General features: G+C 42.2%; 1 protein-coding gene across 4 annotated transcripts in view; it reads left to right on the top strand.

Moving 5' to 3' along the window:
* Positions 1 to 18775, top strand: part of ACSL4 (acyl-CoA synthetase long chain family member 4) — a 58332-nt gene that overhangs the window by 4717 nt on the left and 34840 nt on the right. For 3 of the 4 annotated variants that reach the window (XM_062503206.1, XM_062503203.1, XM_062503202.1), the window contains exons 2-3: positions 2997 to 3207; positions 9452 to 9500. The gene's annotated coding sequence lies outside the window, so the exon portion shown is untranslated. Of the gene's footprint in view, positions 1 to 2996; positions 3208 to 9451; positions 9501 to 16309; positions 16335 to 18775 lie in introns of those variants that run through there. The other variant, XM_062503205.1, reaches the window with a different exon arrangement.

Raw genomic sequence — 18775 nt, 5'->3', positions numbered from 1 at the left:
GAAATGTGATTGTACACATCAGTATGTAGTTACACCTGCAGATGTACTAGAGACTTTGTGCCCTTGTTGTACGGGAGGTATTACAAGAAAACAAAACAACAAGAACCCACGAGCTAAATGAGCAAATTTTATTTTTAAGTCCTGGAATTTTTCTGGTGAATAACGCTATTCACAGATCTTCCTTGTCTGTAATTTTTTTTGGCTGAAGAACAGTACTGGGCACATAATTGCAGTCTGAAAAGCTGACTGCTTTGAGCAGTCAAAATGAGACATAAAACAGTTCTGGGCAGCACTTGCAGACTGTGGGCATGAATATATTCAAACTGTGTGTGTGCTAAAAGCAACAACAGTTGTAAATCAGAAGGTCTACTGCTGTACAAAACAGAAACCACAGTCTATTTGGATTCATGCTTACATCCTACCTCTTTTTACTTTTCACTTGGCCTTCTTGTTTCATTCCTTCTACCCCAGAAATTAAGTCAAATGTACTTTCCCTTCACAAATTAGGACAATTGCTTCCCTACCAAGGCTGAATCTTCAGAAGTCTATACATCTATATCCTTCTTCTGACCTGATTTTCAATATGCTTTTTGCTATTAGGATGGCTTTGACACCCCAGCTGAGTTCTACTAATTCTTGAAGTGCTTTTATAGTCTTAAGAAAATTCTTCTCATTTTATTCACTTTTTAGAAAGTAACCAAACTGTGAAAAACTTGTGAAAGCAGGGAGGGGCACAAGCAATGCTTTACTGGCTGTAGCAAGGGCTGATTACTTGCTTTGAACATGACATAGACTGTGATAGTCTGCTGGCAGTGAAACCCTGCTGCTGGCTGCCCTGCTCATGCTGTAGCTGGGTATAGATCCATGTCAGGGGCATGCAATGCACGTTTAGATGTGATATCAAGCATTCCTACCTTGCTGCAGATATGAGATGCTGGGTAAGGGCTCTCCCAGGCACCCTGAGGGTATCCCTGCCCCAGGGAGATCATCACCACCAAGTGCCGTGCAGGACACCTTGGTGGTGTGGGGAGAGCAGATACTTACAGCAAGCCACTCTCTACAGGGTGGATTTGTTTGTTCTTATTTTTTCTGTTTTGTTGGGGTTTTTCCTCTTGCTACAAATCTAGGTTCATAGAGATTCTTCCATCAGTTATTCTGACTTCCTTTTATTGAGACAGTTGCTCACATGCATTTTTTATGAATTTAAAGAAAGGCTTGTGGTAGTATAATTGCTTATTTCCTCTCAAGGAATTTTCTTGAGAGAAAGACGGAAGTCTGTTGCATTTATCATATCTCTCCCTGTCAGCTAATTTAGCTAGAATTTATTCTAGACAATACCAAAAAAAAAAGTAAATGTCAACTAGAAACATTCAAAATAGAAATTTAAAAAGCATATCACATTGTCATGTTTTTAACCGGATGGACTGGAAATAATATAAAGCACCAGCAGAAACTTACTAGATGACACTGCATGAACCAGCTTCTCACTGATTCACATTTCTATCATGCTTGCACTATTAGATTTAGTTTTTCCCTGCAGTATTAACAGACACAAAAACCAGGTGAATGTAAAAGTAGGGGAAAGTACAGAACTATCGCGAATCAGCAAAGTTTGCTCAGAGATAAAGAAAACAGTTTATCTGCACATTACTTTACTTGTGTTGAAATGAGGTCAAACAGTACAGTCAGTCTGCAGTACAGGTGGAGGAGCCACCTGAAAAATGGGAATATTTCTTTGTAGTTTCATATGTTAAATGAGTAAACAGTCTCTGAAATGGTTTGGAGCTTGGGGAAATACATATTTGTTGAGTCTGAAAAAATGGATCTGCTATAAAATATGTGTTCTTAAGAAAACTAAAGTTTCCATCCACATATTCTCCTTAAACTTGAAGTATCTTGAGAACTAACAAAAAGTTGACTGTACTTTTCACACATCAGCACCTAAACATTTATGCCTTAGAACGCTCCCTTTTGTGTTTGTGTCCTGTGTTCTTCAGCCATTTTTCAGTTTTCAAGGCATGTGCTTTATTTTATGCCCAGTACTAGCCCCATACTATTGCCAAGTATAATAAAAGGCATTTTACAAGGAATCATCCAAAGTCTTTCTCTTGGAAGCTGAGCCTTAACAGCACTTTTCTCTGTCTCTAATTATTTGTTAGAGTTGATTTAAGCTGTGACTGGTATATGTAGGAGGTACACTCTAAATCTACATAAATATGCAGATAGAAGAATGCGTGCTTTCTATTTTTGGTCGGTTTTTCCATGGTTTATTGAGCACCATGATGAATTACTGAAAACCCTTTTGGCTACAACTGAGTTCTTAGTTTTAAAACTAAGAATTAATTTCAGATTATGAGACACTGTCACTATTTATAAACCTCAACCCAAGAGATTCAGAACACTGTGTCTTCCCTAACCTTCTATGTAGAATTTACTTTTGTTATTAAAACCACAGTGATATTTGGTGTTCAAATTCAGAGAACTGCTATAATTTAACATAATGTAAAACAAAAGTAATGGCAGTCTCAGAAACATGAAGGGTGAGAAGGAGAACTACAACATGGTGTAATCTCTGGTTAATTAAATTGCATGAAATTTGTACCATTTCATTCTATCGTGGAATATTATACGTCCAGGTCTATTATGTTATATAATTGTGTTATCACAGTGTATTTTTATGTCTTGTGATATGTGGGGGGGAGATGTTGGATACCTCAGCTTTACAATGAGTGATCAAGCAGTGTCCATTTTTCACAAAGGTTTCTGAGCCAAACCCGGGTTCTGTTGGAACCTCCCATCATTTATTATCATGCACAGGTATCAGTCCCACACTTGAACATTTCTGTGAATATAACCCCTGAAACTAGATGCTTTAAAATACCAATAGGCTGCTCTTATACCTTTGTATTGGGTTTGCATAACAAGGCTTTGGTAGTTGAGGGAGTTACAGGGGTGGATTCTGTGAAGCTGTCAGATGATTTCCTGATGTCCAACAGAACCAAGGCTGGCTGGCTCCAGGACAGACCCGCTGCTGGACGAGGCTGTGCCCAGCACCAACAGAGACAACTGCTCTGGGATAAAAGATTTCAGAAGAGGCAATAACCCCTGTGCAACTGCAGTGGAAGAAAGAAGTGAGAATAAGTGAGAGAAACAACTGCAGACAGTGAAGAAGGAGGTGCTGGAGCAGAGATTCTCCTGTAGCCCATGGTAAGGATCACGGTGAGGTATGTCTTACTGAAGTGTCTTAATAAGTTATTGAGGAAAAGTAGGTATACTTTTCTGTGGGCATGTTTTCTGTGCAAGCTGATGCATTTCACAGAGAGGAGGAGCCTCACAGAGGACACTGGTCATGTTCAAGTGCTTTTTTACAGAAGATTTAACCATTTCGTTGAACAATCTAGAAGGAGCTGTGAGCCCTCTGGTGGTTGTTCACCCCCTGAAATTCTCATCCCAATGCTCTATAACTAATACAATAACCCATAAACACACTTTTCTTTCAGTAGCAGTACAAGTTTTGTTGGTTTATCACTTGAGAATGTTTCTATGACACTTTTCTACACATACGAAATGAAATAGTAACCATTTACTATTAATCAGGCTGAGAGAGTTGGGAGTGTTCACTTTGGAGAAGAGAAGGCTCCGAGGAGAACTTAGAGCACCTTCCAGTGCCTAAAGGGGCTCCAAGAGAGCAGGAGAGTGAGTTTTGGCAAGGGCATGGAGTGACAGGACAAGGAAGAATGGCTTTAAACTGAAAAAGAGCTGATTTAGGTTAGGTACTAGGTAGAAATTCTTCCCTGTGAGGATGCAGCAGTCTGATGTAGTGGAAGGAATGAGATTTCAACCCTGGCCATTCTATGATTCTATGTTTCTATGAATTGATCCAGTTCTGTTCTAGCAATATATGACACACCTGCATGAGACACAATTTTCTTCTATAAGGGAGTTTTACTTTAAATTCAAAGAATATGTGCCTGTTTCTGCAAAAGGGATGAGGGCCGTGTGGTCACCGAGATCTTGGCTGGTGCCTAGTCACATCAAACATTTTGATAGAACAGAGGTTAGGAAAAGGAGTCAGTGTTTGCAGGAAGGAAGGCAGGAATGGAATTGTGTTCTCATGTTAGTTCTCAGATGAGATGGGGTGGAAAGGAACTAGCTCCAAAGTGCAGCAATCACTGGACTGATATTTCATGATAAATAACTTGAACTAAGTTTTCTTGAAAGATGTAAGGATTGCATTATCCAATTTTTGCATGTTATTTGCTGAGGCCAATGCAGTCCACAGTGTTTGAAGGAAACAAGAAAATATATATCTTGTGCAGATTTAATATCTCACCTCATGTTCTCATCTTGGTATCCAGATGAATCATGTAGTCATTGGCTCCTTTATTCATCCCACATCAGTGGATTGCTGCTAACAGTTTCCAGTAATAAAACAGGGGATGCAAAAGAGTTTTTCAGGCCTATGATTTCCAGATAGCTCAGCCCCTCTTAGGCTTTTTCAAAAATCTTAAAAATATACACCACAGAGCTTTCTATACTTACAGGATTCATGGCTTGTGTACATGTGAGCATTTTCACAGCTTGGCTGATGGTACCCACATGTTTCAGAGCTGGGGGCTGAGTTTTGTCCTGTGGCTGATTACTGGGAAGATTTCTTTCACAGTCCCAACCCTGACACAATCCCTTCTTGCCTGGATGGGAGGTCAGTGCCAAGGTACTCAGTACAGCTTGTTACCCAGCATACCATAGGGACTCAGCAACAGATTTTTCTGTTTATCCAGGAGCATGTCATTGAAAAAGTTATCCAAAGAAAGGGGAAAGAAGGCCAAAACTCCTTCTATTCCAGCTTAAAACATTTCAGGCTATTCCTGTTTTTCAGATCTGTTTGCTGTTCTGTTAAGTCCAAAGAGCACAAATGCTGCTATATAAGCTAAGAAAATTCTAGAGGTTCAGCCACACAAACAGAATAAAGTACAGTTTTCTCATTAAAAGATTCTTTAAAATCTTCATCACAATACTATTGCATGCCTTCTCTAATTTCTGTAGTGCAGTCAGATTCTAAGATCTACGAATTATATAAGTGAAACGAGGATATTTCAAAAATACTTGGTATCTATATAAAGACTGCTTTTCTTAAAACAAAACAAACAAAACCCAAACCAACAGGAAAGAAATCATCAGTCAAGCAGACAAGTGCAATTTGGGGAACATTTAGCAGAAAGTTTGTATTATCTGTGGGGTGGCAGACAGTTCTTATTAATTCACATGCTGTATAGAATAGTACAAATGTCCCCAGGAGTGAATATTTTGAGATATTTCTTTTGTAAAGGTTGAAGTACATTGTGTTGTCCACATGTAGACAGTACCACATAAACTAATGTCACAAAGCAGGTGTGTGTGACCCTCTCAGGTGAGGCACTTACCACTGTGATGTTGTCTGGAGACCCTAAGAGTGTGTTCCAGTGAACACACTTGTGGTTCAAGACATTTATCCCGTTGCCACCTATGTCAAATTCCTCTCTTCTAAATGATTTTTTTATTAAGGAAATCAGGCTAGATATCTGCCTTCTGGAATTAAACTTTTGTTACAAAAATACTCGCTTTTTTAACAGAACAAAATTAATAGTGCACAGCAGGTGGCAGCCCTGGTCCTGCTGGGCTTTAGCCTAGATTGCACCTGGGAGGAAAAGAGTCTTCCAGAACTAGAGTGGTTACTGCTATTAAACAGCTGTCCTTTCCTTTCTTGGAAGCAGGTGATTTTTAGCAAAGATGTCAGTGGTCACTGCCGTTCTACAAAGGCAGAGCAGTTCAAGGGAAGCTCATCTGAAAATAAAATGAGTAAACTATGTGAGCAGCTCTGCTCCCTGGCAGTTTGGGATGGTATCTTGTCTTGGTTTGAAAGACAAGTGTCTGCTAAGAAACACAGGAGCCTCCCTTGGGATGGAAAATGTAAAGCCCTTCTTTCTGAATTAGTATAATTTTGAAATTAAGGGGTTCTCAAGCAGAGATATGAGGATAGGAATAACAGTTCTTTACCAGTGTGTATACCAAAGCAAACAAAACAACAATCACAATGGAATTAACAGCAAACAGAAGCAGGGTCCCAGTTCCAGCCCTCTCGGCCGCAGGCGCTTTCCCTTTGGTGCAGTTCCCGTCCCGGCCAGCAGGGGCACTGGTGGCTCCCGGCGGGCAGGGCAGGTGCGATGATCCCCGCGCGGCTGCAGGGGGCGCTGTGGAGCGAGCTCGGGGAGCACGCGGTGATGGCGGGAGACGCGTGAGATGGGCAGGGATGGAAAAGAGAGGATTTGGTTCACAAAACCCCGGGGCAGGGTCGGTCCCGGTGCCCAGACGGGCAGGGATGGAAAAGAGAGGATTTGGTTCACAAAACCCCGGGGCAGGGTCGGTCCCGGTGCCCAGACGGGCAGGGATGGAAAAGAGAGGATTTGGTTCACAAAACCCCGGGGCAGGGTCGGTCCCGGTGCCCCAGCAGCACTCTCAGAAGCCAGCAAGATGCCCTGGCAGACAGGGCTGCGGGGCTGCCGTGCCCAAGAAGCAGCAGGGCGGAGCGGTGGCAGCGCGCTCCCAGCAGGGCAGGGAGTGGCGATAGTGATCAGGATCCCGGGTACCCCAGGAGATGGTGATCGGTCCCTTTTTCTAGGGGGGTAGCAGTTAATAAGCTCCCAGTTCAGTGGCTGCTCTCACAAGCAGAGGCTCACCCCATGGCAGAAGAAGCAGCTCAGGGCTGGGCTCTGCAGCAGTGAATTCCCTTTCCCGAGCAGCAGCTCCGACTGTCCTCCTCCAAAGCCGAGTTGCTGAATTCTCCAGGTATCTCTACCTCTCTCTCTTCCCTTTTCTAGAAGAGAAACTCCCAGATAAGAGAAGTGTAATCAGATGCTCTCTTTCCTGGAAGTGGCCAGTTCTTTTGTTTTTCTTAAGTACTTAGTGTTTCCTAGCAACTTATGGGAGAAAATTCTATAGGTAAAAAGGAACAAAAGGAAAGTAACCTAACCCCCAACATATCTGTATTGTAGATTCAAGTTAAGTCAACAGAATGTCAAAATAAGCAGTAAGTCAAACTCCTGAAAATCCTTCCTGAGTAATGCTCCACAGCCACCCAAATACATCTGCCTGTTAGCAGAAGTGGGAGGTTACCACACTGTGTTTTTGGATACTGAATGGTATCTGAATATGGTATCTAAATATATGGTATAAATAATCTGAAATATTTTGGTTAAATTGTAAGTAGAGTGTAGTAGTCTAAATCTTGTAGAACCAATAGTAACAGCATTAGTTGAGCACTGAGAGGTTATCCTTATTAAACAGGGAATCCATGGAAGAAAAAGAGCTAGGGTCTCAAATATATTAAAAATCTGGAAGGTTTCATCAGGTGTGCTGCTCATAGGAGTTCTGGTTTACTCTGCACAGTAATACTTCAGTCAAAAGGCCTTTCTCCTGTGGGCAGCTATTTCTGGGAAGGGAGGCGAATGTCAATGTAACACTGAACAACACTGAATAGGAACATAGCTTTTAATTCTCCAGCCACAGCAGTGTTTTGTCAAGTTCCAGTTTAAAACAAAATTTGATAGACAACAGAGATAAAAAAGGGAAAGAGTGAACTTACTTTTAATTATGTGGTTTGTCTCCTGTGGAGACCAGTGGGCCAACTGAGAGTCTCTCACCTTTCCCTGGAGGGAATGCCCTTAGGCACTAACCTTCGCTGTTACAGTGAGGAAAATGCCTCCCAGCATGCTTCTCTGTTCTATGCAAATTCCTTGCACCCCATTGGTCCTTCCCTCTTTGCTCCGTCCCTGAGCCCTCAGCCGATTTGCCTGTTGCTTTACCCCACCCTCTGCTTTCCCTATATAAACCCTGCTCCCTCAGACCCTTTTGGCGCTGTCTTTGTCCCTGGTGTCTTTGCCATGGAAGCTCAATAAACTTCTCAGTGGAGCACTATGATGCTCCTGTCCCTCTCTTCAGTGTCACCTGAAGCAGATTCACAGAAGTGTCGCCAGTCACCCGGGAGCACAGACGTGCACAGTCTCCAAATTATAAGAGTTCCTTTCTAATGTGAGAAGTTTGCTTATATGAAGGACAACTTATTACACCAGCCCAACACATAGCTGGTTTTGGGGGAGTTCAGACCTTGCTATAAGTTCGGTGTGAAAACATGTCTTAGAAAGACATATAGAACTGCTTTGCTTTAAGCAACCCTTTAAATTCTGAGAACTAGAACTGAAAATCCTGTGCTACACGCTTTGCACATGTTCAGTTTGCTGAGCAGCCTCTGCAGACAGAACTGACCCTCACTTGTGTGTGAGGGGAGAGAAGGTGCTGCCACTGCTGTGCTCTGGTGTCCTGGGCTGACACTTGGGCTGTTCCCAGCTTTTCTCCTGAAGGGTGGTGTTTTCAATGCTGATCAATAATATTTAAAGGAAAAACAGCCCTACTGCTCTTTGTATTCTTGATATTGAGGAGATAAACAAGGCATCTCTCGTTATGCCTGATAATACATTTGTATGAAGTAATGAAAAATAATATTCTAAAAGTTGGTAAGTAATAGAGTTTCTCAGGCTGCTTGTCCAGTGGATATAATGTACCTTTTTTTATCCTGCCTATTTTTGCATTTCCTTCTCATTTTCTCAAGCTGCAACAATTCTTTTATGTGAGGATGCTTCCATTGTACACCAATGAAGGAGTTAAGTTATCTAGGTAGCAGAGGCTAAAGCTGAAACTCCCTAGCATCATCTTAAGTATCATTGTCTGGTAAGAAAATAGGTTTGTAAGTGATACTATTCATCTGAGCAAGAAGAAGCTGTTATCAGGGTACTTGTCAGCTGTGTAATACTGATACCTGGCCTGTGGAGCCAGATACAGCAGATAACAGGGGTGAGGTGAACAGGTGGGGGTTGGTGGTGTCTACTTTTGGGCAGTGTTGGACCCTGAGTACCAGGGGCAGAGAACACCTCACAATGCAGCCTTCCCCAGCCCCAGGGCCTGTGAATTTCAGAACTTGCCTTCATTCACAAGCATTTACTTATTCTGTAGCTACTACAACAATAACAGTTATTTCTTGCAAACAATTCACATATATGGTCATGTGAATAAATTAAATAATTGACTCCAATAATTAACTTGTAATAGAACTACCAACAAAAACAAACCATAGCAATTAGAAGTATTGTGTAAACTAAGTATATTCCATTAATACTTCTTCCAATACCTCATTTAACAATGACGTTAATTGTAAATCTGAGGAACGTGTACAAGTAGGCAGCAGCCACTGATATGAAAAAACTGATTGTGCAAGTAGAATTCTTTTCTGTTTTGCTGCCAAAAAGGGAAGTCAGTGTTTCAAGTGCCAGCATTTAAGAGTCAGTTTTGTTAACTTTACCACAGCATTATGGACTGACTTTCACCTGGACTCTTCACTACAAATACTTTTACTTTACAGATCTGAGTGCTGAGTCAAACCCTTCACCTCACAGGAAGCACTTTTTAAGGTAAGAATTCAAAGACCTTTTTTGTACTTTGAGCTGCACTTCCCATTTTTATATGACATTTCTGGGGTTTTTTTTCATGGACAGATGTTTTGTGTATCACAAATACTATGAATGGAAACAGACCAATTTAGACCCAAAAGATTTTGGCAATGAAGTTACTTTGCAAAGGAAATGTTGACTTGTTGACTGAAAAATGCTATTAAGAATGTAGAAACGTGTTATTTTAGCATCTTTGTTTATGTAAGCAAGAGCTTATACAGACCGAAGTGGATGGGAGAGGTAAAAGTGTATGTGGGGAATGTTTTATGGGTGATTCCTAAAGGGTCTGAAAAAGATGACCAAATAATCATACACCTTTCTTACACTCTTCTGTGTAATAGCCAAAACTGCCAAAAAGGTCTGTATCACTACAGCAAACTGTCTATAAATTACATTTTACAAGACATTCCTTCTGGAATTTGTGTTCCTTTATCAATGTTCCACAGTGCTATGTATTGGGCTGATGGAAAACAGTGCAGTGATCAATCAGCCTCTGAAGAAAAGTGTTGTGCTAGAAAAAAACAAGATGACTCAAAGCTTTGCTGCAAAGACAGAATGAAAAGAATACAATTTGAATTCCAGCAAAATCCTGACTTTTTGACAAGCTGGGTAAATGAGATTCTTATACGTGCAGTGTCTTGTAAATCATTAAAGAATGGAAGCTTCGAGACTTCTTGTTAAATACTCCCTCACCATTTCAGGAACAGGCTGAAACAGAACTCCTGGAGCATGTCAGGGCAGACTGGCAGCTTGCTGGAATTAAGGCAGGATGCACAGAGTATTTTAGAACTTGAAGGCTACCCACTTGCTTTAAAGCATACGCAGTACTTCTGTCCTTGGGCTAGAGTTCTGTGTTGTGACTCCATAATTTTACCCTCTGGGCACAGTAATCTCTGATACAAAAAGAAAGTATATCTGATGAAAGCAGGATTGGTTTGTACTGATTTTTATTGGCATTTACAACCATAGAAACAGATGTTCCAAGAGGAACATTTACAGGTAGTTTAAAAAAATCACACAATGCAGTTCACAATAAAAAGAAGACTTTATTAGGCTTGCATATAAGTAGATTGCCAGTCTATCACCAAGTAATTTTTAGCAATTTCTCTTAGATTTTTATGTTATTGCATACAGAAAAGAGCTCAGTCTGTCAGTGTTAAGGACTATGTGTTGATTTGTTTTTTTTACTTTAAGAAATGAAATATCAATACCCAAAGAAACACACAATCTTTCTGTAAAAGGTAAATTGTTACACAGGAAGCCAGTTAAAATGTGTTAAGTATTCCTTAATGTGTTAAAAAATGTGTTAAGTACTCCTTTCTGCACCAAAATACAGTGGACACAAGATGATTTTTGTCCCACATGCAATCTGCTGATGTGTATTTGCCCCCAAGGCTTATAGGAATGGCTACAGACAGATAAGCAATAAGTTGAGTCATTCTAACCTTGCCAACATTACTTCTCATTGTGCAAATTTGGAGGAATATATGCAAGTGGAACTGCTCCCTGTGAGAACAACATGTACAGGAGCACCACAGAGGATATTGTTTGTTCCTCCCTGTTCCATGTTCCTCAGAAATGCAGCTGAAGCAGCAGCCAGCCCACAAACATACATGCTTAGGACTACTGCTACGTTTTAAAATGAGGGATTGTATTTTTTAAAAAATGGAGCTCAACTGAAAAATTGGCACAAAGTTAAGGTGAACAAGTAATTTTTTTTTTTTTAATCTATGTTCTAAATTTAAAAAAAAAAAAAGTGGAAAAAAGTATCAGTTAGGAACTGACCTTGCTGTTCCTGTCAAAAGCTTCTGCCATCACATATGTAAACAGAAAAACTGTTGAAGTCAAGGTCCTCACTGAAGTCTAGTCTTCACTCTAATGAATTCCCCAAATGGTTTCATACTAAATTAGGACACCATATTTAAAATGTTATGATTCCTTTAAAGGAAATTATAAGATTCAAGAGGTCCTGGCAAGAAGAATACAGAAATGCTGAAAGAAGACAATTTTTAACCATATTTTTAGCCATAATGTATCCTAATCTCATGGGCTCTTTGTAGTATGTCTGGCCTGTTGTGGCTACTGTTACCTGTGTTTATGCACAAAATTAAATAAAACATTTCCTTTCCATAACACTTAATTTTCTTTCTTGTGAATGTCTCTAGGCAGCATAGGACATATTTCATTATGTGCTAACTACTCAATCTTTCACAATGGCTGTTCAAAGTTTCCTCTGAAGTCTACTTTTAGGAATTTTGTTTTCTATGGTGATCTGCTGAAGAGATGTGTAGCTGTTGGCACCAACAAAATTAAATTTAGACTTCCACATCTTTCACTAGATTTGTTTGTGGTATATTATCAGAAATCTCTCTGTCAATACTGCTTTCCTTTCTTAAAGTGTATGTTCTTCAGTCAGGAATTCCTGGTCCATACTGCATCCTATTTGTGATCTAATACTTTAAAGCTGTGCTTTAGATAGGGCTTTTCAGTTTTGTGATAAGCTGGACAGTAAGAGAACACTGAAACTGCATTCTCCTTTGGCTTCATGTAGTAGGTGATCCAACTACTCTTACTGGAACTCTCTGTGAGTGCTGATTTGACCCAAGATCAGTAAATAACCAGGTGCCCACTTGGAGGAAAGAATCAGGGGAAAGAAAAAACCAGAAAATATGTGCTGTCATTGCTCTGGTATCTTGAAGCCTAAGCAGGCACAGTGTTACTGTCAGGCATTACTTCTAGAAAGCAAAGTAGCTCTAACCTCTGCACACATCTGAGCAGGTAATGAAGCTGATGGTTTTGCAAAATACAAATGTTATGTCTGCAAACAGGTATGTGTTTTTGGAAAAACATGGAATAGGGCTCAAACCATTTAATTATGTAATGCAAGTATTTGTTCACTGCTTACAAGCTGCTGTTCATTTTTCTACACAATGACTCAAAGTGAGAAGTCACATTTGGGTACGTGAGGGGAACAAAACTGATTGTAGGTTTTTTGTTCAAAAAACCTCTCAGATTTTGTCTCTACATTTCTCCTGCTCCTTCCCCCAAAAGCCCAGTATTATGATTAGAGATGCAATAAATTTTTCATATAAAAATTATAGAAACCTTTCTTTGACAACTGTTATAAACAGATTTGCAGATAAATTAAAATCTGGTTTCCTGTATAAGACTAAGAGAGGAATGAACTAGCTTGAACAAAAAGCATCAAAAACAAAACAGTTGATACGTTTGGTAGCAGCCCTGTCTCTTAAAATGTTGACTTTTATGCACAGCCATCCCTCAGTTCCCCCTACTGGAAATTCCTCCTTGGAATGCACTCACTTGGATGTATCAGTAAGTCTTTGTGTCATCAAATGTGTATGACTGACTGCTATGTTGGTTTTGTTTTCTTTTGAAACATGAGTCAGTTTAATAAGGTTGAGTGAACAAAAGCACATTACTCCCAATGAGCAGAATTCAGTTTGCAAAAAGGGGCACACTAAAATGCCACCAGCCCGAGACGAAGCTCAGGTAACTTTTCTGGGAGAATGCTTGCTCCAAATATTGTTTTCTGTTGTTTTGATTCTAACTGTACACTCTGTGAAGACAAACAGGATTGTATTTAGGAAATAGTTGATTTCATCCGTCACTTCTCCTAATATAAATAAATCATAAGGCTCCAGATATTGATTTATTACTTAGATTATAAGTGCTAAGATTGTGCAATCCCTTTGCTGATATCATGAATGGGGTGAGAAGCTCTTTACTCTTTGCACTGAATCCTGGGTGAAAAACAGAGACCTTCTAGGCCTTACCTTCAGCCTCTCCTCAAGATCCCTTTCTCTGTTTTTGACCTCTGTGATAAGGCTGGAAATCAGCATCAGTACAGAGTGACTTCACTGTCTGGGAAGTTGTTTACACTCATCACATCCCACAGAGATCTTCAGTGAGTGTTTCTTACTGGAAAGATACAGAGGAGTTGCAACATGAGAGACAAGGAAAATCCTTTCAGTCAGATTTAGTTTTGAGGATACTGTGACATTTTGTTTCATAATTTTAATTTTTGTTTAAAGACTCTAAAAGTTTGCAAAGACATTTTACACATCTTGTAGTGAATATCAGCTTCCTGACCGTAGCCTTCCTGTTTTAAAGCTTTTGGAAGTATCACACATCCTCAGGGAATTACTAGTTGATCACAGCTTTATTTATAAGGAGTGAGTAAATCTGTTTGTCCTTTGCTTTCAAAACAGAAAGTTTGGCATCTTTCAAAGAACTCCTTTAAATGAAATTGTATCTTATGACAAAAGACATATTTTACATCAGTAAATGCTACAAAAATTAGGCAGGTATTTGCATACATGTAGCTGCAGGAAAGGTTTCCCATGGTGCTCCTTCTAAAGCCTCCATAGAACAAGGTGTATTTGACCCTTCACCCTGTCTGTAGTAAATATAATTTTAGGACTCATTATTCTAATGACAACCTGACAGGTTATATTTTTTCCTTAATTGTAATTAACCAAAATTTGTTTCCAACTTTGCTGAAATTATTAGTTTGACCTAGATGTTCATCCTTCTGAAACAAAGTATTTTTGTTTCACCACTGTTTTGTTCCACCACTGAGGCCTGGATGTCAGTCAGTGATGCCTAGCCTGAGGACATGAGTGGACAAACCTTGCAGGCAGACTTTCTTGCTGTGGCACACAGGGCCAGCTTGTCAGGGCAAACAAAAGGCTGATGAGGTCCCATGGCTTGGTGAGATGTCCAGCAGGAAGGCCATAAAGGGACAAGAGAGGGAAGAGTTACACTCAGCAGAGGTGCACAACCTGAAGCACCTAAAATCCAGGTGGCAGCAAGGACATGCAGCAGTGGAGGGATGGAAGCTCCAATTTGTTGGAGGTACTATGAAAATGCACCTGGAAAATGTGAGACTTGTCAGCCTAGAAGAGAGATTAATAAGGTAGTAGTGCAAGGAATCTGTGTTATGAATCTGTAAAACAAGGAGTGGCATGGAGAGAGATAAGAGAGAATGGTTAACTAATGCAAAAGTAAGGGAACATGATATGGAAATCCCAAACAGAAGGCACAGAACATACAGAAGTCATTTCCATCCAGCATGAAGAGAGACTGTGGAACAACATCAAGCTGTAGATGCTGGAAGCTTATAGGCCTAAGAAAGCAATTGGATTTCTTTTCTGTTGTCTATCAAAAGCAGAAACAGGCTACTTCTAGCTAAAGGTCTCGAAGCTGCAGAAGTCCTCATCTTTCCAGGAGATGCCCAGCTACTGTTTTGAACAGCAACGTGTTCTACCTCAGGTATTGCTCTGATGCACTGTAGCCATTCCAGCGCCTTAGCTGGCTTAGGCACAAGACATGCTTCCTTACCCACCAGCAGGATACATCAAGGTAAATCTATACTCAATTCAAAATCTAATACTATAAGAAGTACAAAATAGCTGAAATTACAAGTAGATTTTCTTGCCTATTTACTGTTTATGACAAAGATTTAGAAAAGAGGCTGCGTCAGTGTTCTAATTGGGGAAAAAAAATTTGTGGCAAGTTGGTTTGCCCAACTTTTTGTAAGTATTTAGTGAGGTTAGATCAAAAAAGTAATCTGCATGAAACAGATATGCCTTTGGGCATCTTGTGCAATCCAGGTTCTTACTAGTGATGATGTGACATTAAGAAAAACAATGGTGTTTGAGACAAATTAGAACAAAGTGAGAGTATAACAGACTGCCCCAAGCGTCATATAGTCCAAACAGAGCAAAATCCAGTGATTCAGCTCAGCCTCTATCCAAGGAATTGATGTGCTTTTGGCTTCTCTGAGAATTATTAAATATAACATCCACATTGCATGTGCAGTTGTTGCCAGAACATTTTAGCCTCCTGCAAGATGTTGTCTTTTATGGAAGCAAACTTGTTACCGAATATAGCAGTGGCTATGTAACGTATGCCAATTTTGTTTTTCACACTCTGTCCCACTCCATATGGGGCGGGGGAGGATCCTGCTGGACTTCTGTTCCACATAGATGGAACACAGAATGTTTCCTCTTCCCTTACATCCTATTAAGAAGTGGCCTTGTCAGAAACAAGTTATTTTATGCCAGTTCTGTTCTGAAGAAGCCTCAGACTCCAAAACAGCTAAAACCATCTGGCGAACTCTTGCATGAATCATGGGGGTATTTGTAGCCTCTGGATTTTTGAACCGCACTGTGAGTAATCCCAGTCGCTGTCGTCAGCACTGCTGCCCGTTTACTGTGTTCTGAATAAAGACCAAAGAGGCCTCCGACTGGGCCTGGTGGTCTCCAGACTGTCAGGAGGCAAACCTGGGTCACGAACATCTGAGCCGTCTGTTTCATCCTGAAGGATCCGGACTGGCGGCCTCGCTGCTTCCAGCTGGAGCCTGCCCGGGGGGCTGTGCCCGGCGGTGGAGGCTGCGGTTCCTGGAGGGGCTTTTGCCGTGAGCCGCGGGTCGGCCTGCCCCGCGGCCCGTACACGAGCCTCAGCGGAACTGTAACAAGCCCCGCAAAGGGCCGCGCTAACCGAGTTCTGCCGCAGGCCGAGGTCCCGCGTCACCCCCTCGCGAGCCTGCGAACCCCGGGGTCACCTCGGGACGCGGCGACGGCGCTGACGGAGCCCCGGGCTCGGGTCCGCGGCCCCCGGGCCCCGCCCCATCCCCGGTGCGTCACGGTGGCGGAGGGAGAGAGGGAGGATCGGGCGGCCCTGGCGGCGGCGGCGCGGGGCTCGCCCCTCCCCCGCCCCCTCAGCCATTTTAGCGAGCCGGTATCAGCACCGGCGGCGCCGGGCATAGATACGGTGAGTGCGGGCTCTGCGCGGCGGGACGGCCGGGGAAGGGACGAGACGGGATGGGGCCGGTCCCCCCACCTTGCTGCCCCTCGGCAGCATCTGGGGAGCCGGGAGGATCGACCCGTGCACGAAGATGGGGAGCGGGGCTCCCGCCGGGGCGGAGGTGGCCGGGTCAGCCGGGAAGGAGCGGGGGTTACTCTCGGTCAGGTCCGTCCCCCCGGCCGTGGCTCGGGCGGGCCGGGCTGAGAGGATGCGCCAGGGCTCGGCGGTCCGGCACGGGCGGGCAGGAGCTGCTTCGGCCGCTGCCCGGAGCAGGGAGGCGGCGCGGAAAGGTCTCCTGAAAGTGCCGTAGGGGGGGGGGGGGGGTCGGATAGGGCGGCGTGCAGCCGGGCGGGAAGCGCCTTTGACCGCTCCGGCACCACCCCGGGCTGTGGCTCCGCTCCGGGTCTTCGCAGCTCCGGGGCGCCGCCGTCGCCTCTCGCCGCTCCCGTCCCGCCCGCAGCCCGCGGGGCCGAGCGCGGTCGCTCGCTCCCGTCGCCAGCCGGACCCGCCGCTTCCCCGCTGGGCGGGAGGTCACCCCCGGGCCTGCCGGGGCCCTGCCCGGTGCTTTGGCGGTGTTCTGTCCTCCTCCGCAGCCCCCCGGCCTTGGAGCCCCCCGCCCGGGTGCAGGGGAGGAGGCTGGGCTCGGGAGATGGGCTGATGCTGATCAGGAGAGGTGATTCACTCCTCAGCGCATGCTTCTCGGCTCCACGTCACAAGAGCACCTGTTAAAGGAAAGCAAGAAACTGGCTGGATGTTTTTGTTGACGTCTATCTCTGTGATAAATTTTGCTTTTTGCTATTCTGGAACATTCTCCTCTGTGGATTTCTGAAGCTTACTTGAAAGCAAGTGTGTGCACTGCCTGGCTCCCCTGCGCTGGCTGCACAGACCTCCTGATCCAGTGCTGCTGTTTGCCCAGTCCCTTAATGAAATGATTGTAGCATATGCCTTTATAGCATATAATATTTGGGAAAAAATGAAATGTGAAGCATTTGTGTTGGGTGGGAAAAAAAAGGAGTGATAGTACAAAATATTTCAGTGAGGATGTTCAGTAAATATAGATGGAGATTAGAGAGCGCTTTGGCGTCAAGGGATGTTTTGTACAAAGTAAATAGACAGTTGAATTCCCTGATGGTGGTAAAAGATGATTGTTACAGTAAGAATAACGTTGGTCCTTGCTTGGTTACTCTTTGCATCTTGGATTGTTGTGCAAAAATAAGCGTGTGATGTGTGTTATTTACTATTATAGATAATCTTGCAGTTGTAGCCTTGCTATTTTCAATTGCAAAAAATGAGCAAATAAAGTTCATAAATAAATAAATCTGCTCAAAGCTGACAGACCTTGGAAACATACAGTGTTTTGTCTTTAAGCTCTGCTTTTTGAATTTGGAATTTTTCATCTCAGACTAACTATAATGATTATAGACATGGATTTTTCTTTTTAAGGTATGTGTAAGATTTTCATGTCTCCTGTCTTTTCACCCAATTAAAAGATAGGTAGCAAAGTCCTGCAGTCTCTGACAGGATGATGGTTTTCATGTTTTATTTCTTCTGCTCTTTGTGCATAGATATGAAGTTTGTATTTGAATACAAGTCTAATGAAGCCTTAAATATTTCCTCATAAACGTTCTTTTGGAAACTATTTAATCTATTTTTAACATAGATGTAATTTCTTTGTATTTACCAGTTCCCCCTTCATTGTTGTCTTAAATTATAGAACTCTATAAACTTGAAACACACAATTTCCCCTGGACCCTGCTGTGGTGGGGGATTTCAGGAGGTGTTCATTATTTAGGGGTTTGCATCTCATGCACACTTAACTCATGTTACCTTTAATGCCCTCTGGAACATACACTACCAGCAATGGTGCTGCTCATTGAATAATCCAACAGCAGCTATAAACTTTCAGTATAATAAATTAACAGAGTTCAGCAGATGACACCTTCTAATGCAAGGGTGATGCTTCAGACCTTTTATAAAACTAGAGAAACCCCTTCCCAACAAACTACTAAGGCAAGGCTTTGCATACAGAGATATGCCAGGTGTTACAGTATCTATCTAGTTAAACAGATGCAACTGATTACACTGTTGTAAATGAAGGTAGTACTCAGATACAAAACAGTAGCCTGAACCAAGTTAATATGCAAAATATATTGAAGTTTATGATAAATAGAGTTAGGTAGTTAACATGACAAATGAATGATTGTTCTTTTATGAGAAAACCCTTCTGAGTAAGGCATTGCTTAAACTAAAAAGAGTTGGAGTTAATGATTAAGGGAAATTTCATTGTATACTCAAATAAGCATGTGATCACTGTGCTTCAGGACATTTGTTTTCTCAGGAGTGAAGGAAGTTAAACGGAAGGAGGAAAGCGATTTCCGAGGAACAATGTATGGTTTTGTTCTGTTTGT

Source organism: Cinclus cinclus, chromosome 15 (genome assembly GCF_963662255.1).
Source record: "Cinclus cinclus chromosome 15, bCinCin1.1, whole genome shotgun sequence".
In the NCBI taxonomy this organism is placed as follows: Eukaryota; Metazoa; Chordata; class Aves; order Passeriformes; family Cinclidae; genus Cinclus; species Cinclus cinclus.
Note: the sequence above shows the minus strand (reverse complement) of the source record. Positions and strands in the feature narration are given on the sequence as shown.